General features: G+C 32.3%; 1 protein-coding gene across 3 annotated transcripts in view; it reads left to right on the top strand.

The window, feature by feature from the left end:
• Nucleotides 1-4,389: 4,389 nt before the first annotated feature.
• LOC123699998 (neurogenic locus notch homolog protein 3) overlaps nucleotides 4,390-26,577 on the top strand; it is a 66,016-nt gene continuing 43,828 nt past the window's right edge. For all 3 annotated transcript variants that reach the window (XR_006752583.1, XM_045647077.1, XM_045647078.1), the window contains exon 1: nucleotides 4,390-4,541. The gene's annotated coding sequence lies outside the window, so the exon portion shown is untranslated. The remainder of the gene's footprint in view (nucleotides 4,542-26,577) is intronic.

A 26,577-nucleotide genomic window follows, 5' to 3' on the forward strand; every position in this document is an offset into this window, starting at 1 on the left:
GAATTTAAATGGAGATCTTAGTTTATCTTAGTTTCTAGTAAAAGTTATTCTTTTGAAACATGTATGACCACGTATGGAATCGGTAAAATACTAGTTGTGTCACGTGTTCGTGATATTGTTAATTCCTATTTGTATTTATAATGATCATATTTATCACTATTAAGTCGTAATTATACCGAATAAATAGAAATAAAAGTAAAAGTTTTTGTTTTGACACATATATCTATCTCTCTTGCAAGCGTCCTGCGTCATAATATGTCATAGTTGAATGAATGTGTTCGACGCATTGTTCGACGTTATTTATTTTGAAATAATGTTTATTACGATTTACTTTTCACATTTATCTTGTAAATTAAAATATTACCTATGTAATAAATGTAAAACTTACCGTTCATCGTTAGTTTAAACTCGATAAAGTATTTTTTTGAAGCGTTGAATAAAACTTTTGTTTTATTTTTATTGTCGCGAACTGCGGCTTATTTACATAAAAACTTTAATCGTTTCTAAAAGTACTAACATCAAGCTTCAAATTGAGCTATATTTCATCTTGACACAATAAGTTTGATTGCGATACCAAGTGCCATAGTCACTTGGGCAATCTCCTTTGATATAATATCTGAGAATAAGTATTCAGAGACAGAAATAGCTTTGCAAAATAAAAAGATAAGAAGAGTTTGACACAAATTATTTCGCTGTTTACTTTCGATATTATCAATAAATTATGTATCGAATAAACAGCTGTGTTCTTGAATATAAAATTGTCAAACAAAAGGAAAGTACGCTATTCAAACTTTGGTCGACAATGACCCAAATTTAATATCCGCCTCTTTGTTCAATTAACACCTAAGTACGACAATAATGTTCCTAATATTTTTTATATAAAAAAATATGTTTAATAATCATAAATTAAGAAAAATAGCATAATATAAAGAACATTTATGCAGTAGTAGATAGGCATTAAATTTCAAAATAAATTTGACTATATTTTTTATAAATTAATAAACAAAACAAAACTCAACTTTACACAATTTTTAAATTTTTTTTTTTTTTAATTTAAAGTTTTGATATAGAGCGTAAATACAAATCCAGTACCACCTATAGAGCCTTCAATCAATATATTTTCACGATATTTTTAGCGCTAAATTCTAAAGTGAATAGACATCCCAAAAGGAAGAGATTAGTCCTGTATAGAAAGCAAAAGTATGAATAGCATACACGAAAACAAGCATCGAATGGGGAAATCAATCTATTGGGGTAGAAAAGGTTAAAAAAGTAAGGTTTAAGCATCAGGGAATGATATTGCAAAATTTTAAAAAGGCACCAAATGAGGTCATCATTATACTATTCCCATAAAAAATCCATACGAAATTCGCGCTTTTTGCTTTAATATTTAAACACTGGAGTATGAGCTTTACTCTGCAAATTGCCTCGATATAAAAACCTCTAATGATGATTGCCGTCGTCAAGAGCGCGGCTGATGAATGGTTCGCTGGCAGAAGGAATAATTTTAAATATTTTTTAAATCGTATTAAAACTTTTTACTGAAAATGTGGAATAAAAAAAAACATACGTTCGTGTGTCCACATATCACAGAAATTGGAACGTTAAAATATATGGTTTTATGAGCAACTAACGATCCGTTTCAAAAATACGATTCACGTAGGTAATTGTTGATAGATAAAATATTAGTTAGCATACCTACTATTATTTGTTATAGGATAGAGTATTATTTAATCGAATATAATTAATAAATATAGATGGATATAACGAGCATACTCAAGTTTAAATTGTAATTAAAATATTATTAAGGTTGGCAGGTAAGAAATAGCAAAAGTTTGTTTGGTGGTTGAATAAATGGATTTTTGTAACTCCATGCAATGCTAGAGTTTAATGAATCCTACAGCCTGGAATAGCACATGGACTTCTATTTATATGGTACCAAGCGAATGAAGCTGATTACGATATTAGTTACATAATTTACGAAGATAATCTGCTCATTAATTTCAATAAAAGTAAAATTTTAAACAAGCAACTATACCCAACCAAACAAAAACAACATAAAAAGAGCTTTGAAAATTTAGTCGCTCTAATTAAGTTAAAGTTTTGTTCGTAAATTAGGTCAGTGATTACAGATAAAATGAACACCGTGCGTAACAGTAGCGGATGTATACTATCTTAATATAATTAAGATTAATCGCTTTGCATGCAAGGGAACAGTAGAATATGTCTAATGGTGCATTTATATTAGACATTCCGCATTCGTGCGAATAGCGAGGCGATAACGAACACGCATATGTAAACAACAGTGAACTCGCTATTCGCCTGCAGATTCTTGGTGTTTGCGGACCTAACCACGGGTAAGCGACAAATCGCATCGACACCATCGACACTCGTAGTCGTATACGAAAGTTATGAAGAATATATCGTTGAGAATCGAAGGAAATAAAGAACACGAATATGTAAACGCACCATGAAATTTATTGGTTATTTAACATTTAGATATGTTTAAAACTCTACCAATTATTTGAGCTATATCCTTTGTACTTTAGGGTACTTATTCCTAATCTAATTTAATTTCTATTAGGCTAAGGAAGTTAGATAAATGATAATTTTAAATGTATAAATGACTAATTAATTATTATCATAAATAACTCCATCAATGCCTATTAAAAAACATTCTACATTTCCGAACTTAAAACGTAATGTCGTTTTGCTAATTCCATACTTTTGAGTCCTTTATGAATTTTTATGAGAACGGCACGAGTTTCTTTGACTCATTTGTAAAAGCGTGGCTGACGTGCTTTGACAAAACCCTGGTATGCACTCTGAATTAATATTACCACACTCTCATTATGTGGTTAGCTTTTTCATTTCTGGAAACAATCCTTGGACAGTTTTGTTTTTCTTGGTGAAAAGGTACTGAAAAATACTTTATAAAAGATACTCTATTCAGACGAAAATAATTCTTCCAAAGATGAAATTATGAAAAATAAAAGATGACCCAATACACTTTGTATAATTTTTTTCGATTGTCTGGTAGTATAGTTATGTGTATCAGACAGTATTTTTTTTATAAAAATTGCGTATAATATTTAATATGATCTTATTAATTAACCTATAACTAACTCTACATAGAGTTGTGGTAGTTCCACTACTTATTAAGGTAACTCAAGCGCGGCTCAAGGGATTTGATTGATTTTTGCTTTGTTGGATTAGTGTCCGGTGTGATTAAGATACCTAATTGAGATATTTTTGTTTTAATTTAACCAGTCGGAGGTGAAAGCTGTAAGTATAAAATAACTTGCTGCGCCCCGCGGTATCACCCGCGTGGCTCCGCTCATGTTGGTCTTAGCGTGATGACTTCCTCGTTAAATGGGCTATCTAACTATTTTTAAATCAGCCCAGTATTGCCAGAGATTAGCACATTCAAACAAACAAACTCTTGAGCTTTATAATGTTATTATAGAATAGATAAATAGACAAATATAGTAGACTATGAATAAGCAGAAGTTAAATTAAATCGATATATAAATACCTATACTGCCTTAACAAATATTATCAATACGTTTTATATTTTATTCCATTCTATTAGTAGGCGTGTTGATATTATAAGCTTCTTACTAGAAACAAATAATCTGTATAATGCTAAAGCGAGGAAATATATTCGGAATTGGAAAATCGTGTATTTATTCCTACGCATTTTCGTTTCATAGAAACATGACGGCTTTCACGCAATATACCTAGTTCTGTCTGCCTTCTCTACCATTCTTGGTACATTGATATATTTATTGTAAAGGATCACTTATGAACAACTGGTTATTTTTATTATAATTATAAGAGCTTTTATTTAGGTATATAAGGTTGAAAGTTCATTATGAAATATTTGAAAAATTTCACTGTCGCGAAACACAGAACGATTTAGGTTTGAAGAAGTGTATAGGCTATTCTATAAGTATTAAGTTTTTATCCCGGGTCAGCCAGGTCGGAGCTGGAACGATTCATTATTTCACTCCAAGTGAAAGTCGCCTGAAATTCGTGTTAATTGAAGCGATAACACACATACTTTCATCAACATGCATTAAAATCCTTAACGAGGTTAGCAGCATCCAAATCTGCGCTTGAATCGAAATCCACAATCCGTTTGTTTATGTCATCATAACCTTTTCGATCATTCGGCGGGAACCGGTCCGGTCACTTTCGCACAGAATATAAAAAATACAGATAATCGTTAGAGTGAGTCAGGGATCACTTTTTTGGTGCTTTCTCCCACACCTGCTCACTTCGATCACGGATATGAGCACTTTCAACTGGTGGAAAATGGGAGCAGTGTTTTGCGTGGCCTTGTTTCGAAGTAAGCGCGATGCGGACTAGCAAGTAGCGAGGTAGCCGGCGAACCCGACCAGTGTTGGTTCGACTTTCTAGCGCGTTATACGTACCGTGGTGTATAGAAATCGGCGCGAAATCCATCGCGAGTGTTTTGTGTTGTGTTGTGACTGTGTTCAGGATCTTGCAAATCTGGAGCGATACGCGTTTTTTGAGAGGTTCGAATTTTGAATTAACTTTTTTTGTTGTATATTCGGTGGATTTAAAAAAATAAATAGTTCTGAGTTAACAGACGCCGCGGCCGCGCCGCGAAATGTGAAAGTATGATTTATTACGATTTTTATAGCAAATTTACTCGACGGGTTGAATAATACGGTGCAAATTTTGATTCAACTTGAAGTTATTTACATAATTTTGATATTTTTCCATGTTTTTATTTTATAACATTGTTGTTTTCAACTTTTGACGTATTATAAATATTATCTCTAGGATGTGCTTATGCACAAAGCTCTACTCTTTTTAACTTACGATAAGTATGTTATTAATATTATAATATGTATGTGAAAAGTTAAAAAATTGTTTCATTACCTTATGAACATTATTTATGTGTAAAAAAAGATACCTAGTTACAGAAAGTAGGTAAGCCATTGATGTAGAGCTCCTGACATATTATGAAGCTAGAGCTTACTAGTAGCAGTAGGTTTTTTTTAAATTAAGTACTTATAGTACTTATGTAAACGTATAAGGTTCTTGTTCTTCGAATAGATTCCGAAAAATACCTACTAGAAAAAAATAAAAGTTTAAAAAATATAAATTACTCTCTTTGAAATTGTTTCAATTTAATTATTAATTATTGTCCCCAAGATACGGAACTTTTCACACGTGTGTCCGACTCGCACTTGGCCCCGTTTCCAGGCTCATGACGCATGTTAGGTATAGGTTAAACATTTTCCTGGGTACTTAAATTATTTCTAGGAATGTAAGAATTAAACTGCGCTTTTAGGCGCTTTCATTGAAATAGCGTGTTATTTACGAAGGTCAAGTATAAAGTGAAAATAAAATAATTATACCGAACTTCGCTTAATTTCTTATTCGCATGCCGGAAACTTTTAACCGTAACTGCTTTTGTTCTGCTAACTATTTGTTCTACCTATATAAGTAATTTCCCGTGTTACTGTTTGTTACAAGGATTTTTTGTGAATCAAAATTGAAAATGTAGAGCTTCATAGTTAATATAAATATTCAAAGTCAATGTAAGTATTCAAAATGTGAATCATATAAAGTATAAACAATTCAAACTGACACTGTGAGTACAAAAGTATATACTTTTGATAATTTTTGAAATATGATATATAAGTTAATTTGTAGTTATAAACATAGTAGGTACTAGGTATAAAAGAAAGTCGCTTTCTCTGTCCCTATGTGTCTATGTAATATGTATGCTTTAAAACTACGTCGCAACGGATTCCGATGCGGTTTTTTTTTAATAGATAGACTCAACAGGAAAGTTTTAATATTATTAATTTATTAGGTTTTAGACAAAGCGGTCAAAAGCTAATATACAATATACCGAAGTTCAAATTTAACAGAATACATTAAGTAATAGTTACCTGTCTTCATAATAATTAATCATTATTAAAGGTCGAAGAATTTAGGTATTGTGAGCTGTAATAATTACAACGTTTTCGTTAAATTTGGGGCGACAGAATATTAATTATAAAGCTTTCAGCTCTTTATATAACGCTCAGCTTTGAGATTTCAATATCTTAATCTTGGTAAATATTCAAAAGAGGAAAGATAATAATTAACTGCTTCGTAGTTACACAAGTAATTGTGTTTTGAATCTAGCTCAATTTATAGTATGTGTGCTTTGCCAGGGCCGATTTTTCAACCCTTGGTTAAAATTTATCCGTCCAATAAAGTATTACACGAACATTTTAAAATGTCACCTGTAAATGTAATCTGTCAAATACGGACAATTAGAATACATTTTTGAAATGGTAGTTTAATACGTTATTCGATGAATAAATTTTAACCAACGATTGAAAAAATCAGTCTTAAAAGACTTAAATTGTAATAATACATTGGAGCGTAACGATAATGACATTTTTATGGTAACCCTCTGTACGTATGTTTGTATACTCATAACTCAGTGAATAGTAAATAAAATAATACTTGTACACTTTCTTATTAATTATGTTCACAGTTCTAAATTTAATAAAGCTACTGTTTTTAACCGACTTCAAAAAAAAGGAGGAGGTTATCAATTCGGCCGGTATATATATTTTTTTTTTTATGTATGTACACCGATTACTCCGAGGTTTCTGAACCGATTTACGTGATTCTTTTTTTGTTCGATGCGGGATGGTGTCGAATTGGTCCCATAAAAATTTTATTCGGATAGGCCCAGTAGTTTTTATTTTATGAGCATTTTTGTCTGTAGGTATTTGTAAATTTTGCAAGTGCCAGTTTGAAGTCGGTTGTTTTTAACGCAGTTATCACTTGTTATTTCTGCAAATCTCCAAATTATTCAACATCGAAAAGCTAAGCTAGCATAGATAACTAAACCGCAGCACAGCCTATAAACGCCAAACACTTCAAAACAAGCAATTAATACTCTTTTTAAGATTATAAGCAAACTCTTTTTAAAAACGGAATTAATGTAACCTAATTAATTTCTTATCTAATCTTGTGCTAAAAAGTGAGAGCCGTAATAAAGGCGGTATATACAAAATTGTTTCAATTAAGTCCGAGGCCGCAATCGAGGTTTTTTCAAACCGCTAAGTAAATAAAAAAATTAAAACGGCCAATTTTTACCCAAGTTTTCTATTATAAAAATCCTCAAATTACTCTTGTTTGGTCAGCTAAAAGAATATTAAATTGAACTGAGACTTTAGAATCATGATTTAATATTTTGTCTCACAAATAAGTACAAAACATTGATTAGAGTTTCATGTTAGTAGTTAAATAAAATAAAGTATTTGAAATTGTATTTTGGAACACTATTACGCTATTTTTACTGTTCTTAATGTTTTCAAAACTGCACTAATATCATGTTCATATTTATAGAATATAATTAATAATAGTAATCGATAAATATCATGAAATATGGATGCCGGCTCCATCTTAAAGGCATGACGTTATATCGTTTGGTAATCTTCACAATATTTTTCAGTGACGTCACGCATTACTCAAAAGATGTCTTGTAATACATCCGGGTACTTAAGTATTTGAGCACATAAGCTTTATGTATGTCAGGTAATAAGGGTGTGAGAAATATAAATATTTGCACACATACATTATACTTGCATGTAAAATACTATAGAACTAAAGAGTTTCATTGTTAGATATAATTATTTACGTATGGAATAAATATAAAGACTATATGCCACAATTGTGTTTTTTAATTAATATTCAAGACTAGCTGCTCCGCGCGGTTTCACCCCCGTGGCTCCACCCCTGCTGGTCGTAGCGCGATGATATATAGCCTATAACCTTCCTCGATAAATGGGCTATCTAACACCGAAATATTTTTTTTTAATTGGACCAGTAGTTCCCGAAATTAGCGCGTTCAAACAAACAAACAAACAAACTCTTCAGATTTATAATATTAGTATAGATTACCATTTTTATAAATAGAGACGAAACTAACTCTTGTCAAACGTCCGAATAATATCTGAATTATTTGATTCTAACTTCTAAGCATCGAAATAAACAGCTTCTATTTGCGTGGATGGATATAACTCATCTCCAACAATTTGTTATCTTGAATAAACTATCTTGGTCTTTGTCGTTACGGGCAAACCTACCTCTTGAAGAAAATATCAATTCGAATTAGATTTATGACATAGAGTTCATGGCAGGTTAAAGACATTAGATAAAGCAATATTTTTTTAAGATTCTATAGTACGTGTTTTGTTTACCTTTAAATATCTTTTATAAAAACACCTACGCAACCAAAGCCAGGATCAATAAAAATGATGGTTGGGTTTTCTGTAGGCTCTACATCCTTGTTCTGTTATATCAAGACTAATGTCTATTAGTATTCTCGTATTTAAAAGTACAAGACATTCAAACAAAAAGTTAATTGACGCTAAAACTAACGTGCAAACAGTGCGTATGCACGTTAGTTTTCAGCGGAGAGTTTATTAAAAAAGTGTGACAATGAAACAAAGGCGCTCTTGAGTATATTTTCGTTTACATAGCCGCTTGAATCTTTGTCTATTCTTTTAGCCTCTACAATCTGACAGACAATAGCACTGAATTGTTAGTTGTATAGTTGTTGAAATACTTCTTGTTTCACGGAGGCGCCTTTCTTTCCTACGCGAGGCACTTCGCATCTGAGATGTCGTTAAGACGGATTCTGAATATAACACGGATTTTTATTTAACATTATTACACCTTTTCAGCATGTAAATAAAGGGCTTGGAAAGGCGATTTTAAAGGGTTCTCAGTTAATACGCTTTGTACAGTAAACTTCTGAGATTAGATTATATTTTTAGATACGGATTAATTTAACAACACTCAATACTTAATCGTCTCATAAAAATGCTTGCTACTTGAATTTTAAATCAAATATAAATGAAGCAAAGTTCCTGTCCGATTTGAGGTTTTTGCGCGCAAAAAACTTTAGTGATGTAAATGCCATAACTCTCTGTAATAGCGATATTCCGAACCAATAATAATTTCAAACGATCCCAGTTATTTCGTATTGAATAACTTTGAGAGTTCGGAGAATTGATTGCCCCTTGTTCCACAAGCGCCGCTTACTTATAAACCCCGATAATTAATACGAATATTAAAGTGTTCTGATAGGAATTATATAGCCGAGATATCTTTTCAGCTGTCAACGTTAGGGAAAGTACTCTATATCGCTTCTATCTCTTACTCTCATCCTCGACCACTCATTCTGGACTTTAATTAAAGTGCGCCGACTAATTAATTGGCTAGGATATTAGTGAAAGGGCTGATTATGATAATTGGCTGCTTCATATTTGTAGACAGTAATCTTATATTTTAAAATAATTCAATGTATATTCGATATGCAAAATTCAGTTTTAATTGCACACATTATTTTATGTAGTACCTACCTAATTTATACGTTAAAATTTATTTACAAATCAAAACAAATCTTTAAAAATTGTTTATATTAATTATTTTCATAATAAAATAAAAGCTGATACAAAAGCCAAGACCCAAGTTCGGGTAATTTTTCTATTCTTATGTTATTTATTACGAAATAATACGATACAGGAAAGGAATTCCATTACAACAATGAATGAAGAAATTCCTTTGAAAACAGTATCTATTGTCTTCGACCGGTATTGATTGAATTTATTTGCGAAATATAATAAGCATGAGATATGATTATGAGTCATTTGTGAAAGTATAGATTACATGGGAATATAGTGTACCTACCAATTATATAATAATCCGCAAGTAACTCTATCTGTTTGTTTGCTTTCCTAAATAGAGCTAACTTTATTTACCAACGTTTTTCTGTTTGGGATGATTTCCATTGAATTTTTCGATGTGTAATCCATATTTACTAATATTATAAGTGCGAAAGTAACTCTGTCTGTCTGTCTGTTACTCAATCACGCCTAAACTACTGAACCAATTTTCATGAAATTTGGTGTGGAGATATTTTGATACCCGAGAAAGTACATAGGGATGTTTTGTCCCGGGATAATGACGCAATCCGGAAATCCCACGGGAACGGGAACTATGCGGGTTTTTCTATGACGGAAACCTAGTAACTAATGTATCTGTTTGTAGTCGTAAGTATTAAAATATCAAATATGTTTTCAGCCGTCTCATTCATAAGTTATGTATCTTCGTTCCTTGTATGAAATAAACGTTATAATTTTTCAGTAAAATAAAAAAGATGTGTCAGGCTATTCAGTAATGTTCAACCAGACAATTTTTACCTATTTATACCTATAATTAAAAATATATTTCGAAAACACAAAAAAGTAATAATTCTTATTAGAGTTGTAAGAAATAATAAATACGAGAAGCAAATAACAAATTACGAAACCGAGTACGAACAAAAGCGTGAAATTAGGAAACCGTCTTATTGTCTCATCGGGGCTTGATAAATAACGTTATCCCGCGCTAAGACCTAAGTGCTTCACAAATCATCTCAACAATTATAGTCTCCTGCTATCTGTACAGCTTCTACTTGTAATTAACTAACTGCTATTGATCGTGTTACTTGGGATTAAATCTCTCCCCACGAATATAATGATTTTGATTTTCTGTTCAATTGGATATGTTTAAACCCTTCTGGACAGTTCATTGAATCTATTTAGTATAGATTTAGAATATTGTTTATGGTAGTATTTATTTTATCAACTAATATTTGTTCCAATTTTAAATTTTAGGTATAGGTATAGGTAATTCATATAAACCTTAATTATTGAGGCACAACTGCCCTCTAGAATGAGTTAATAAATAAAACGGTATCACAATCATTAAAATTCATGGAGAAAGAAACGTTTCTCATACGCAATTGGAAAGTGCAAATACATTAACATAAGTATACTAGCGGTCCGCCCCGGCTTCGCCCGTGGTACATATTCACGTTTTCTTTACATAAGAACCATCCTCATACTTCAAGGAATATAATAAAAAAGAATTAAAGAAATCGGTTCAGCTGTTCTAAAGTTATGCGCTTACCAACACATTTTGGGATTCATTTTTATATTATAACTAGCTTAGGTACCGCCCGCGGCTTCGCCCGCTTTCTCTAAAACGATTTGAGATTTAAACCATCCTATCTCTCAAGTTGGATCAAACTGCACGTGGTGTGCGAATTTTATTATAATCGGTTAAGTGGTTTGGGAGTCCATTGAGGACAAACATTGTGACACGAGATTTATATATATTAAGATTTATAGATTTAAAGAAATATATTCAATACTGTGAGAAGCTATATACTTATTGTCACATAGTATTACTACCATTCTATTGTGTTTAGTACATTATGTTAAGCTCGGTCATTGACTAGCATTGTGCTGTTGATGACAATACATTAGTTAGGTGATGGGATTAGGAAGGAAACAGCATATAATTGAGATTATTCCTACGCAGTTTCTTTAATCTGATTGAAGTTGCCAAGTATGGCTATCGGAGTTAATAATAATTTATTGACAAAATGAATAAAATCTTGTTTTAATGCTACCTATTTAAATAATTTGTAAGGGCATTTTGGCGCATTTCAGTTACCTATATTTTATCGAATTGCAATAAAAATAAATGAATTGTGAAGACGTTGAGATTGCACCGAACAATAAAGAATTTTTATAACCTATAATTGAATTTTGAAGTGTGAATTTTTTTAGTTGTTTATTAGCAGTCTATATAGTTATATACATATACACACACAGTATTTGTATGATTATTTTTTATTATACAGAGATAAGTAAAATTTACGTAACAATGGAAGGATGACAAAGAATACCAAGCATAGAGTAATCGATGTTACTACACAGTTTTTACATTAATTCTATGTAACGACTCAAGCTTAACTGTGCCAATTTTATAACATACAAGCTGACTCGACTTTTGTTCCGTCTTTTTTGATACCTATTGATATTTCTCAATGTTGTTATTTACACAAAACCTTATTCACACATCTATTTAATACAAAAAATATAGTAGATCTATATATTTTGTATTTAATCTCAAATAATGTTTTGCACTATTATAAAATACTTTCCCTCGCACTTCACGCATATATGACAAATAAACAAACATATAAACGTGTCATCTCATTTCTCTTCAATTTACACGAACGGCGACAAAGTAAAAGTTTGACGTCTAGATATACCGACAAAGATAACGTGATTAGTTTCAACGCTTGTTCACTTTCAAAGTAAATAAATGAATTAAACGATAAATCAGAATAAATTACGCTGGTTAATTTTGTGAGCATTTAGATCGCGTGTGGAAGACGCATAAAGCCTTCAGCGAAGGTCGTGCTACAAATAATTTTCGGGTTTAGAAAGTTGTAATGAGGAAAGTTGAAATATGATCAGCCTTTTTCGAACCATTACCTTAATCATTCGGATTATGAATGCTAAGTAGGTTCATGGGATTTTTGTGATGTCTTAATATATCATGCCTCCTGTGGGAAAAATGATGTTTTAACTTTTGTTTTGGCTGTAACTGTGGAATTTTTATTAAATTTGATTGTTGACTGTCGTATTAATGTTCTTGAGATACGTACGATTTTTATCTAATTAGTATTCTTATAAACTATTCGTAAACAACAACTGTAATAAAAACTAAATAAACATTTGATATTTCTGAATCTAAATTAGAAACATATATAGCACTTATTAAAATAAATCTCTTATTCATTATATTGTCGTTCTATCTGGATTAGGGAACTAATATGTGTGAAATAATATTTTTAATCTAATATATATTTATATATTAGATTAGATTGATTATACTAGGTATACTATACCAATGATATGAATTCATAAGTCCTGGAAAATCCTCGTTATCGGCTACGAAGCTTGCAATTTCTCAGAATTATGACTAGATACCTAGTCAGAAAGCTAACATGCATAAATCCCAGATTAAATAAACATAGTAGCTACGTTAACCTAGCTACAGAATATAGTGTTATTATGCTTTATTAATACTGTTTATCTATATGTATTGATTTTAATAGAAGTTAAAAAAATAGACATTATCTTTATGAATGTGTCTCAAGAACAAATTCCCAACTCAAATTTATTACTTACGAATAATCTCGTGTGCTAAAAAATGGTATCATTAATCAGCCGTTATAATTTTAATTATCACACACGTAAGCTAAATAAACCTAAGATCAACAAAGACCTAAAATTTTTATTCACCATCAACTGACCTCAAATAACTTTTATTTATCTCCTGCCAAAGCCCTTATCCGCAGCCAACAGCTGCGTTCAATGGGAAAATTTCCATAATATTAAAAAAAAACAGCCGAAACTTCAAACCAATTTCCACGAAGCGAAAACATTACTAATAAACAACCGTGAATGTGCACCGAGGGCTTTTTTCATCACGGCACAGCAGTAAAAATTCATTAGGTGTGATGTCAACGATTCTTTGTGCGGGCATTTAGCATTGTTTGTTTAAATATGTATATTAATCAAGGTGAATTACTGCGGTTGGAGTCAACGGCGCGGGTAATTCGGACCTCGTCTGGTTAATAGTGGATGGTTGTGACAACGGGCAATTTGCGTTTTTTCGGTTAATGTGATCTAGTTATGTGCGAGAATAATTTGTGGGATATGAGTATCTTTTTGTCATAATTGGAGTAAATCAATGTTTACCTATTTTGAATAATTATAGTCATCTACATTAAGTAATGGTTTTCGTAGTAGATATACCTAGTATTTATGTTTCGGTATATCTATCTTAATCGAAATAAAAAGATAAACGATACAAATGGTTGATATTTTTTCTATTCCTGTTGAACAATCATTTTTTTTACAACGCAATATTTTATTTATCGGCTATGAAAGCGCCACAGGATTCGATAAGGAAGGAAGCGTAGAGGAAGTTGTAAGGAAATCATAAGGAAATTGATTTTACGTTGTATTCAATACGCGTGGAAAATCTACAAAGCGTAACTTTAGTGTATACCTTCCAAGTTCCATCAAAAGCCTTGAACATGGTAAGATTCAGAAAAATTCCAAATGTAATCAAGCCGTCAATTTCATTGCTTCGATAATATTGTACTTCTTTAATCTGAAACGTTCGAATGAACATTCACATTAGGTAGTTATAGAACATGTGGAAAAATTTATTTAAATGATACACAGAAATACTAGCAGCGAATACGAATAGGAAGACAATATATCAAGAGAGATTGTGCTGTATTTACAAAACCTATCATAAAACGAAAGCAATATTCCAATATTTTATGATGAATGGGCGCAATACATATAGAGAGCCTAAAAATCGTTTGAAATAAACATTTTCAATACATCACAACTTTTTTTGGTCCAATGGAAGCTAGTTCATTTGCCGCTTGAATAACCGAACTTGTACGAGTGTGAAAAATATTTTCACTTACATCAACGTGTTTTGTAAGTTGTAACCAGCTGGTGCATGCGAATAATATGTCTATGATATAATCTACAATTTATTAAGATATTAAGCATATGAATCGACTATGTATTAAGTAATCTAGTATTTATAAGTGCTTATTAATGCTTGCTTTGCCACAGAAATTACAATCTATAGATACTAATATCACCTAATATTATAAAGCTGAAGAGTTAGTTTATTTTTTTCAACGCGCTAAACTCGGGAACTACTGGTTCGATTTGAAAAATTCTTTCGGTTTTAGATATGTAGCTCATTTATCGAGGAAGGCTATAGGCTATATATCATCACGCTACGACCAATAGGAGAGGAGCCACGGGAGTGAAACCGCGCGAAGCTATACCATTCATGAAATGTCATAATATTATGAAGAATTATTATATTTCATTTTACCAGGTTTATTTTAACAATATTTTTACGAAAATTATTTTTGTACTCTTGAACGATCTGTATTCAGTTTGACATAAATGTTCCTTTGTAGCAGTCTAAATTGATAAATGAATTTCCGCCGACGACTTTTTATGTAAATTCGTTATCCCAAACGTAAAAGAAGTAGCAGACATTACTGAATTGTCACAACTAAATTATTCAATAATAATAAATGGCACGATCTCTCTACTTTCGAGTTTCGTCGTAGATACTTATACATATTTCTAAACAAGATTATCCTCTTTTTAGCTACCCAATTTGCATATAATGAATTACATTTACATGTAAATTTGTCTCTTATTCTATTCCAAAATAATCAAATGAAAGCTGCAAATACGTCGCTTGAGTGATATTTCCAATAGAAACTTGTGTAAGTTAGTGTTTCGATCTGGTTTCACTCGCTTCTGGCCCACTGACCCGGCATTCACTTTGCATGTTATCAGATTAATGTAACCTACATAGGATTACTGATTAGCAGATATTGAATAAAAATAATGAAATCCGAGCAACACTGTAGTCTTATTATACTTTCGCTATATGTGCGTAGTAAAATTTGTATCATGCATTAAAATATATTATTAAAAAAATAAACTTTTAGCTATTATTAAACTTTCATTAAAATATAAAAAGTATATATAAACTAATACTTCCGCAAAAGCTGCTCAAAAAATATTGGGTGAAATTTCGATTGAAAAATATATTATAAACTCATGATAAAACCCACTCGAGAGACCGAGTCTAAAGTTGGTAAAATAATTCAAACATTGGCTATTGCGTCGTAGGTAATTCGTGTTCAAATTATGCAAATAAATCTTATTGTAAACAAAACATAGCATAAAGAAACCGATTTATATTATATTCAAGGCGGTAAAGTCTACACGCAATATCGAAATCTGCGTACTAATATTATAAAGCTGAAGAGTTTGTTTGTTTGTTTGAACGCGCTAATCTCGGGAACTACTGGTCCGATTTGAAAAATTCTTTCGGTGTTAGATAGCCCATTTATCGAGGAAGGTTATAGGGCATAGGCTATAATATATCATCACGCTACGACCAACAGGAGTGAAGCCACGGGGGTGAAACCGCGCGGAGCAGCTAGTTGTTTAAGTTTATATTTATAACTGCATCGATCATGAGGTATTGGACTGAATTTATTAATATTATAAGATTATAAGAAAAATAAATCTCTCGTATAACCTCGGATTAGGAGTTATAGAAATAGGTTATCATTTTAAAACGTGGACTACATCATTACTCTACGTAAGACTACATATAAAATATAAAATTATGACCCAAGACGTAGTCTTTTGAATGTGTATTAAAAGAAAAATATTGACCGAATTCAGTTTATAAATTTTAAGCACTTTAAATTACTGAAATATATTCTAAACAGACTCGTTGTCTCTAGCGATAAAATGGTCCTTTCGTCCCGAACCGGGTTCGATATGTAAATATTACAACACATTTAGGGTTTATACGTATAATGTATTCGCTGGCCGACATCCAAGGATTTCTTTGTCCACTCGCAGTCACTGTCGAGTAATGGAAAGCGGATTTGCATAAACGAATATGTTCCTACTTTTTACGGCTAATCGTTTATAGCTACATCTGCTTTATGTGTTGTACATTGCAAATATGAGGTCAATAAAGTTTAGGAAAGACGTAAGTTGTGTTTCATTACTTTTCTTCGAAGAAAGTTTGTGCGAAACACTTTTACGATCATTTATAGGATCTCTTCAGAATCACTTTCAGAATTCAGACTGGTTAAACGTTAATTTTGCACACTAATACTATAACGATCTCTTCTATTTCCGTACAGCTTCATTACTTGAACGATTCTACAGATTCTTTTTTTAAGTGAGTGACTATTTCAGCCCACTTCAGAAGCAGTTCTTATAATTTGTATAGTAACATGCAAAGAGCCATGTAAAATGCAATATACTTTTGCAAAACTATCTTCTAGTACTTGTATAATTCCCCAAGGGGCCGTCGCTACGGTGCTCGCAGTAAAAATTTATACATCGACCTCATTTCCTTGTGTCCCGTACTGTTATGATGCACTTTACGTAGACCTCGTTCAATATTAAGCCTCATTTGTATTCGGTTCTTAATGGCCGCTTCTGCTCTGAGATATCTCCTAAATACAACTGTTTATTTCATATACAGATTTTTGTACAACTTAGTAGGTCACTGTTTTTAAGAGTGTCTGTAGGTACATTGAGCATTATCTGATAGCGTTAATTTTGTAGAGCATCTAAATTTTGGTTTACGGTTGTGTTTGTTGTTGTGTTGTCTTTCATTCTGTTTTGACATGCAGACAATGTTTAATTCTGCTTTGGTACTATACTAGCTACAAAAATACGTGAATTTGTTGAGTTTTACCACTTTTACACTCTAATCCAGAGACACGGCATAACAAAGGGGCTAAACTTGCATCATAACAACTGAAATTTCAAGTTGAACACGAATACTAGTGTAGTATTATTATATTATCCGTGGCACGGATAACAAACCGAGTTCCTGCTAGCTTCACAAGAAGTTGAATATCCTTGTTATTCCGGAAAGATCGGTGTAAAACTGTAATTTGTTAAATGTACAAGGGTAGTAAGTGAGACAGATTTTTATTTAGTCCTTTTGATACTATAAATATATACAATATAAAAATTAAATAACAAAAACGAAATTATAAATAAGAGAATATGACTGTGTAAGGCAAATAGCCAAAATGTTTGTTTACTTTACATATATTATCCCCAGACACAAAGCTCTTCGGCAAATAAGGTCAGCGTCTGTGCTTACAAAAAATAAAATCACAGTACATACACGCAACACATGTAAATATACCAACAAAATGTAGGTGTGATTTTTAAAAGTTTATTTAATAAATATTTATAGATAATTTTTATCAAACTCAAACTCATACATTTATTTAGTCAATTAGACTTCTTTTAGAAGCACTTTTGAAAAGTCATTACACATTTTTAACATTTACCACCGATTCGGAAAGCAGTAGGTATCATTAGAGAAAAGTAAAATAGCATTTATATTATTATTACGCCAAGTTAAGATAATACATAAACATTGAATACTTCATTCTATTTTCTTTAATAGGAAAGTAATGGAAAGGCAGCTGGTAAGCGGCTTACCTACGAAGTTAAATCCTTTTGAATTTCCCGTCGTTAAGAATCTTCAACACGTAGTCGGTGCACGGTAAAAGCAATTTTATCTGTCAGATTTAGGCGCTTTATTCCTGTTTTTAATAGATTTATCGATTCGGGCGTATATTCGCTCACGTGTGGTTGTTAAAAACAGCATTAAAACGTGCCGCTTCAATTATTTTTTTGCACCGTTTTATCTGACTGGAAGCTGGTTGGTATAATGAGAAGTCTGTTCCACTAGACATCTTTTAATTTCCAACAGCTATAATCACTTCATGTAAGAATAGATTTACCATACTATTTATGATCAAATTTATTTTATAGATAATAAAATTCAATTCGCATACTACACAACTAATCCTTTACTGTTACGAACAGTTTCCTGAGAATTAATTCTGAAATACAGTGTACACAATTTTCTATCTTGGATACAAAATTAGAATTACGGCACGTGTAACTGTTCCTTCGTATAAAAGCATTTCCCAGAGCTACCTTCCGATTCCTTTAGACCGAATGAAAAATAGCCCTTAACAAATACTTAATACACGTGTGCCCTGTAGAACTGAGTAATTATATGTACAAACGTAAAGGAGTCTTTGAAATTTTATGAAACATTAACTTTATCAGGATACAAGGAACATATTATTTTGTTCACAAAAAAAGGTGCTGAACTTTTAAATATAATATAGAGCTCTTTATTATGATTAAAGAACAAAGGATACACTTAAGTACAAAATGTTGTTATTTATTCAATCAACCGATTAATTATCTTTGCGGTGTTAGTAATTCAGATGCAAGATAAGACACCGATAATTATGCAAAACTATACGAGATATACATAGATCACCTCTTACACAACTGGCAGAGCCTTGTCGTTGCTTTGTTCATAAATTAATACATACCTACATTACAACAGGAAGGAGGCATTATTAATATTAAAGCCACATTCCGTTATTCTGAGCATTGACGTTATCAAAGATGGGATGTTGGATGTGTATTGGTGTATTGTATTATCGTTGTACATAAATAAAATTATGTATCTGTCAATGTGGAAGTTGTTACCATGGCAACGTATATACATATATCGCTAAAGATAAGCCTTACAACTAGTGAATCATATAGGTAGTATTAAGCTATCACAATCCTACTGTGCATCTACAATATAGAGTGTCATAGGTGCCTTGCCGGTCTTTAGGAACATAGAGGCATGAAAGTTATACTGCTCCAGTTTTCCTTTATAAATTTCTATTGGGTGTTAACAATATGATACATGTGAATAATGTACCAAGTAGCCTATCCATTTAGCTTGGTTGTTCAGCAAATATACCCATAGTTATTATAGATTGGACGTTTAAAATAAATGATGAAAGAATTCTCCAAAATTCAAATTCCACTTTATCCGCCTCAATTATTTTCATAATATCGTCTTAAAAGGTATGCTTGAATTTGCCTTTTAATTTGTTTTCTAATAAGATCCAATTTAGTTGGCGATTGTACCCCTTCTGATATCGGAGAAGGGTTGCTGCCTTCGCTTACATCCAATTGTCTTCGAAATGCTATTTTTAGACAAAGGTCATCTTTATATACCTACCTTTTGTACTTTGTTTAACCTTTTAACTGTATTTAATGTTATTTACAAATAATGAAGGCTTGTCTGTTTCATTCTAGTATGTTCTCTCTGAAGCAATTAAGGAATTTTTCATTATATTTTGTCATTTATTTTATTCACATCAATTCATTCTCATTTCACATCCACGCCATTTCTACTCATTTCCATGTATAATTTATAATAAGATCTTTGTCAACCCAAATTAACCTAACAAAACCGCGTCACAATCGGCGGTCTCTTTGTCCACTAAATTGTTTTGTTTATTTCACCAAAAAACAGTTATTCAATTGTATCGGGTAGCGTGCATCGATGCGTGAAGACGCGTAACCCTGTTACTCATCAGTGGTACATTCAGTGCCGTCTTTACCATAGGGGCACAGGGGGCCAGTGCCCAGGGCCCCCCATCGTCAGGGGGCCCCCCTGGAGGAGATATAGGACTGACAATTTTTCTCACATAAATCTCAAAATATTTTATTAAAAAGCAATACAGCTTTTTAATGCCAGAACGTCAGATCATTTTCAGATTTATTCGAATCAAAACATCTATGTTATTACATGGAATAATTCGAGTGATTCGAATACCATTATAATTAACTTATCAGACATTTACTCGAATTATTTATTTATTTATTAACGTCATATAATATATTTTTACTTGAATTATTTTGAGATTTATGAAAATTACTAACAAGTCTAAGTTTACAGAATAGCATACAAGGGCGTTGTGACAAAACTTTAATCTCTGGGCCTCTAGACAAGTGGCAGAAACGCTAGAGAATAGAATCCACTATTGATACTAATTGATATAAGCTTATGACGTTTTGCTAATGTTTCGGTCACACTACCAAGGACAACGACGACCACGACCAAAATTCCCATCCAGCCGAAATTTGGTGAAATTATTAAAAACACAATCTATACTATGTTTTTTTGTTTGAACGCGCTAATCTCGGGAACTACTGGTCCGATTTGAAAAATTATTTCGGTGCTAAATAGCCCACTTCTTTGGCAAGATTATAAGATACCAAAATCGTTGAATTACTCCATGACGTTACGGTATTGTTATGATGCGACCTTGAAATTTTACTCTCAACGCGCCTAAAGAAGTTTCACTTCAAAAATATTATATTAAAATTTCCCGACCTTCTGTTACTACGAAAAAATTTTTTCCTAAAAGTCAATATAGGTTTTTCGTGATTTTTACCGAAACGGTAAGTTTTATCATATAACCACTTTTACCCAAATTGTAGATCATAAAATTATCTATACAAAAGAATCAATACATTATTTTCCTAAGATGTAGCTTCCTACCATTTTCTAAGATATAACGATTTATAAACTCATCCCATCCTTATAATATGCACACGTTTCTTAAATCACTTCACACCTAAATGATTTTATGATTCAGTATAAATCGCGAAATCACCTATTTTTTTATTTATTTATAACCTGGAATATGTTTTTTAATTCACGTACCGGAATGACAGTTAATTTTGAATTTTATTTTTAGTAATCCTTATTCCTTTGAACAATTTTACTAATTTTCTGCTGGATATGAAATTTTGTAGTTTTAAAGGTCCTAGAATTTAGTGAACTCTGTTCACACCGGACCATTTCTATACGAATAGATGACAAGCGTTTTGACTTTTGCCATTTGCCTAGGCTTTGAATAAATTATGTTAATAACGCACGCAATAATTTTGATCAATATGAAACGGCTACGAAAGAAAAAATCCAGATGCAAATTAAACAGATAAATTTGAATGAGAGAAAGGTATAAATTTATAAAGAATAGAAAAAATTCGATCACGAGGCGGGACTCGAACCCGCATCCTTCGCGCCATTCCGGGGCGGATGCTTGACCAACTCAGCCACTCGTGACCCGCCGGAGCAATCGAATTTATTCTATTCCTTCAGTTTTATGTGTCTTAAGGGACACACCGCACGCCATCTATTGACATGATTTAACAACCATCTCAACCAATATGAAGCACTTTTCAGTGAATACAATATTGTAACGATGGAACACGACCTTTTTTGTTGAATTTATATTTTATTTATAAAGCATTTGAGTGCCATAAAACCTAAAATATAAATTCAAAGAGAAAGGTAATTTGAAAAAGTAATTCTTAAAATATTTCTTAATTAAATTTAATTAAAGTCAACTTTGGAGCGCCATTACAACAGCAGCATCATCATCATCATCATCATCAGCCCATATACGTTCCCACTACTGGGACTCGGGCCTCCTATGAGGGTACAGGCCATAATCCACCACGCTGGCCAAGTGCGTGTTGGCGGATGACACATGTCGTCGAACTTTTTAATTCTTCGACATGTCGGTTTCCTCACGATGTTTTCTTCACCGTTCGAGCAGTGGTGATGTTACAACATGCGCAGATTAATTGAAAAATCAATTTATTTCTTGCACGCTCGCCTGGTCTCGAACCCCGGACTTATCGATTCGAAGTCCGAGGTCTCACCACTGAGCCACCACTGCTCTACAACATGCTCTACAACAACAGTAGCGTTTCAAATGAATTATATAAAAAAAATAAGGAAAAAAGTTTCCTCAAAAGACCATATTATAATACAAGATTGGTCAGAAGTAACTTTTTTGTAAAATGTATAAAAAAATGGAGCAAAAATTTTACATAGAAATTTTCTTTAAGTTTTCTTATTACTTCTTTAAGTTTCAATTTAGGGCAAAAACATATATAATTGTGGGAAAAAATTTGCGTACCTAGTTTGATTTCTTTATATTTCAAAGGGCCCCCAATTCTTGTGTGCCCAAGGGCCCCGGCATAGTCTAAGACGGCCCTGGGTACATTGGTACCGTAACTACTGCAATCCTGTTTGTAGTGGTACAATCTATGTGTGCTAGCGTGGTGGCATAAACTGAGCTGATCTGTTTGTGATAAATTCAAGTATTTTACACTGTGAATGCTGTGAGAAAAAGTGCTGAAAATGCTGTCAGAGAGATGTTGTTTTACATGAAGTATTTGCTTAAAAATTAATGAAATTTGTTCGTTTTTTTAGAGCTATTAATTTAATGAAATAGATTAATTTTCCATTTCAGTACTTAATTTAGTTATGTCATGTTTATTGAAATATCTATCTCTCCATTCAGGCACAATAGATTTGATACCTATTATTTTGAAAAGTAGCTTTGTAACGACCGCAACGTTAGAAACAATACGTAATAATACTTTGACAAGGTTATTCTAGGAATGGTTAAATAAAGAGTCCTTGTTTCCCCTTGTTTTCTATCTCTATTTTCCTTTTTCCTTGTACCACAGATAACGGCAGATTAAAAATATTAAAAGCTACAAGAAATCGTGTTAACCGCATTCGTTGGAAGCATCGCTTAGCGGTTATTAAGCCAATAAAAAATATACTTTCGCTTGCAATTACGCTGCGGCTTGCCAATATAGACCATTAAGAGGTCTTAAAGGATAGCGACCCTTTTACGACTGAATTCAATGGGTTATAGTTTATATTATACTATGGAAATGTTGGACCCTTAGTGTATGAGCTAGGTTGACCCTTATGTGGCAGTTTGATATTGTTAATTATATTTATAGTAAGTATATTGAGCCCACTTATGCTCTAACCTCTACCCGAGTCTTCGATTCGTTCGATTTCTACGAGAAGTATAATAAGAATGAAATTTTTAAATCCAAATAGTCATACGTTATTATCGGATAGATTTACTAACCTACCTATGTACTATATATAATCTACATGTAATTATTATAAACTTACCCTCTAGTTACGAGAACCGCAACCAACATTATATAGAGCTTGTTACATTATTTTTATCAGACTGTTTCATTTTTCAATTTATTTTCTAAACTTCTTCGAGATATCGGGCTGTCAGCTCCACACACGTATTGTACAACTTTTAATGGTCAGGCTTCATTGTTCCTTCAAGCATTTAATCCTGAGAACTTAGAAGTTTTCCACTTGGGTTATTCAGTTCTTACAAATAATAATCAATAAATTCCAAATATGCTCAGATAATGGCAGTTACATTATACTAAGCGAACGAAATATTCAAACGATGTTTTATTACACAGTTTGGCCGCAATACCGTAGGCTGCTGATTCTGTTTTGTGGCTTGGCGTTTACGGCTTGGCGTAAAATCTCTTCCATTTTATGGCCAAATTGAGCCAAATAATTACGCTGTTATACGACACTTGTGGATAATTACCTAAATTGCCGTATTTGTTTTTCTGCTGTTTAAATACGCCCTCAATGATGGTTTCGGTTAAGCTACGGCCGATTATGTTTTTAGGGGAAGTACCTACCTTAATTCGATACTCGTACTTTCAAGTTTATGTTTGCTATTTATTTTATTTATATAATAAATTGGTTATGCGTTTGTATTAGTTTTAATCCAAATAGTTAACTAAGTGGGTAAATTCTATGAATACTTAGATGTCTCTATGAACTCTTAAGCTCGAAATCATAGCTTTAAAGAAGACATTTTTGCGTGCATAACTAATTCTCTTCTCTATCCAAGCAAACGTAGCAACGTAAAAGATTTTTGTGTTTTTGTTGTAATACAGAATACAAGCTTATGACTTACATACTTACATCAAAGCAGCCATTTAGTTTTTTATAGTCTCATAATAATAATGTTGCATTTAATTTAAAAGAACCCATTAGTCGTTAACAGCGTTTATAACATTATGGAACACAAAGACTTGGTCTTATTTCATTTTATCTTTTAAAAAGCAATGAATATGCATCTCTATTAAATATAAACCGCTCTATACTATAAGAATCTACTACTTATATAGAAAGGAGAATGGCGAAACTGGGCCTAACTGTTACAGAAATCATAAAATATTTAAAATTCATTATATTATTTTTAGTAATTCTTGGTAAAATATTTACTCCTGATTCTATGGGAAAACAAATCTTTGAAAAAAAAGATAATGTGTTCACTACCGGCATTGTTATTTAGATTTCTATGACTACCGGTCTTATCAAGCAGAGATTGTCAGTGTTGTCAGGAGTAAAAAAGTCTGTGAAAAAAGTCGAATATATCGATTAATACGAATGAATGTCTATATTTTATTTTTAATTTTATTGAATTCAAATGCTTTATAAATCAGAAGCAAAACTTAACTTATTTTTAACACATATCTTAATTTATTTAGATCATTCTATAAAATATAAACATGTTTTACTTAATCAATAATAATTATAACATTTTTATTTAGGTAGCTGGCCATTAATAAAATGTCAAATTATTAATCATAATTGTGTCAGTTATGAGTGATTTGTTTATGTTTGTTGTTTGACATTTGAGTGAAGTTTTAGGCCCTTCTCCCATTACGATACGCATAGGCGATTCAAGTATCCTGCAAGTCTCGGAGACTAGTCGCCGCGGAGTATCTCACATACATTTTTATGTAGGCTCGCACACTACGCTACTGGTATCCTACACGTCCGCGACTAGTATAGCACTACTCACCGTGTCGGTCGCTTTTGCATCGCGGCTCGACTCTCGCGCGTATCTTTTCGTTAGAAAGATAAAAATATCTAATCATCATGTTGTAGTTCTCGTTCGGCTACAAAAACTCTACAATTTATGTTTCTTTCAATATATGGATGAATCCAGTACTTCTTACTCTTACGTTGGCGTCTTCTATTTCTATAAAAAAGAAAAACTGCAAGAGATTCTTCGTCACTGGAATTGCTGATTGCTCGACATAACGACGTAACTGTTGTTGCAATAAATAAATGAATTATTATTATTATAACGTCGGTCCACAAAAACGAGGCACAATAATGATGAATTTAGTCGCATAATATGCGAGCATCGGGTAGCCAGCAAATATCTAAGTAGTATTCTACGCGAGTATCGTATTCTAGAAGTATCGTACCTAATGGCAGAAGGGCCTTAGTAACGTTATATTCAAAATTGATCTTAATCAATATCCCAATATCTCTGCTATCCCATAGAAAAGATCTATAATTATTATATTCATAGAGTCTGTATATTTTTATCTATTTAATCACCCATAAATCATCAGTGTAACGATCAGGCCCAGAGTCCTATGGGAGTTTGCCATTCTCCTTTAATATTTCTTAATAAGATGACAAACCCTAGGAAATTTCAATATTCTACACTATTATAGAAAATATCCCGAGTAAAATACGATTTTCGTAATTACAGATTAGACTTAAAATCATAAGTCGCTTTCATATTTAGACAAAAACAACTGAATGCATTTTACATTTCCCATTTACATACAAATAGGTAATTAATTATCTTTAATGTTCGGGACATTGCCTGATTATGATCCATATTTCAAACAGTAATGACTCCTAAATGCAAATATAGAAACCGATACAAATGGAAGAGTTATTAATTGCATCCGCAAACAAATCTCACAGTAACCGGTAAATACTCGGTTATTCTAATCAGTTGGATGTTTGAAAAACACGTGTACGCGCCGCCGCTAGTATGTAGCTTTAGAAATTAGTAACCATATTACTTGTTCAGTGATCTGTGTTAGTAACGAAATAAACGTTATCAAGATTAGACGTGCGTTTTACTTAATCAAGTTTTACCAAGCAAAAGTGAACCTTATTGCCTCAACATATGGTCCTTCGAGCCGGATAGTATCAATGAGCGTTAATGCTAATTACATCGACGAACCGGTTTCTACGGAAGGATTCTATTGAGTGACAAGTTACAGATTATTGTTATTTACTTTACACGTTTATTCGTTACTCGTACAATATTGATAAAAGACTAAACATGAGTGGTGTCGAGCAGTTACTGGCCTTATTGGAGGATACGGCTTTATTGTTACAAAAGGCGCAAACTAATTTAAAAAAGTGTCCAAAACAACGACTGACGAAGGGGTACGTGGAAGCCCGCTTACAAAGTATTGAGGAGTATTGGAACACTTTTAAAGAGGCTCACAA

The sequence above is a fragment of the Colias croceus genome, chromosome 18 (genome assembly GCF_905220415.1).
Source record: "Colias croceus chromosome 18, ilColCroc2.1".
In the NCBI taxonomy this organism is placed as follows: Eukaryota; Metazoa; Arthropoda; class Insecta; order Lepidoptera; family Pieridae; genus Colias; species Colias croceus.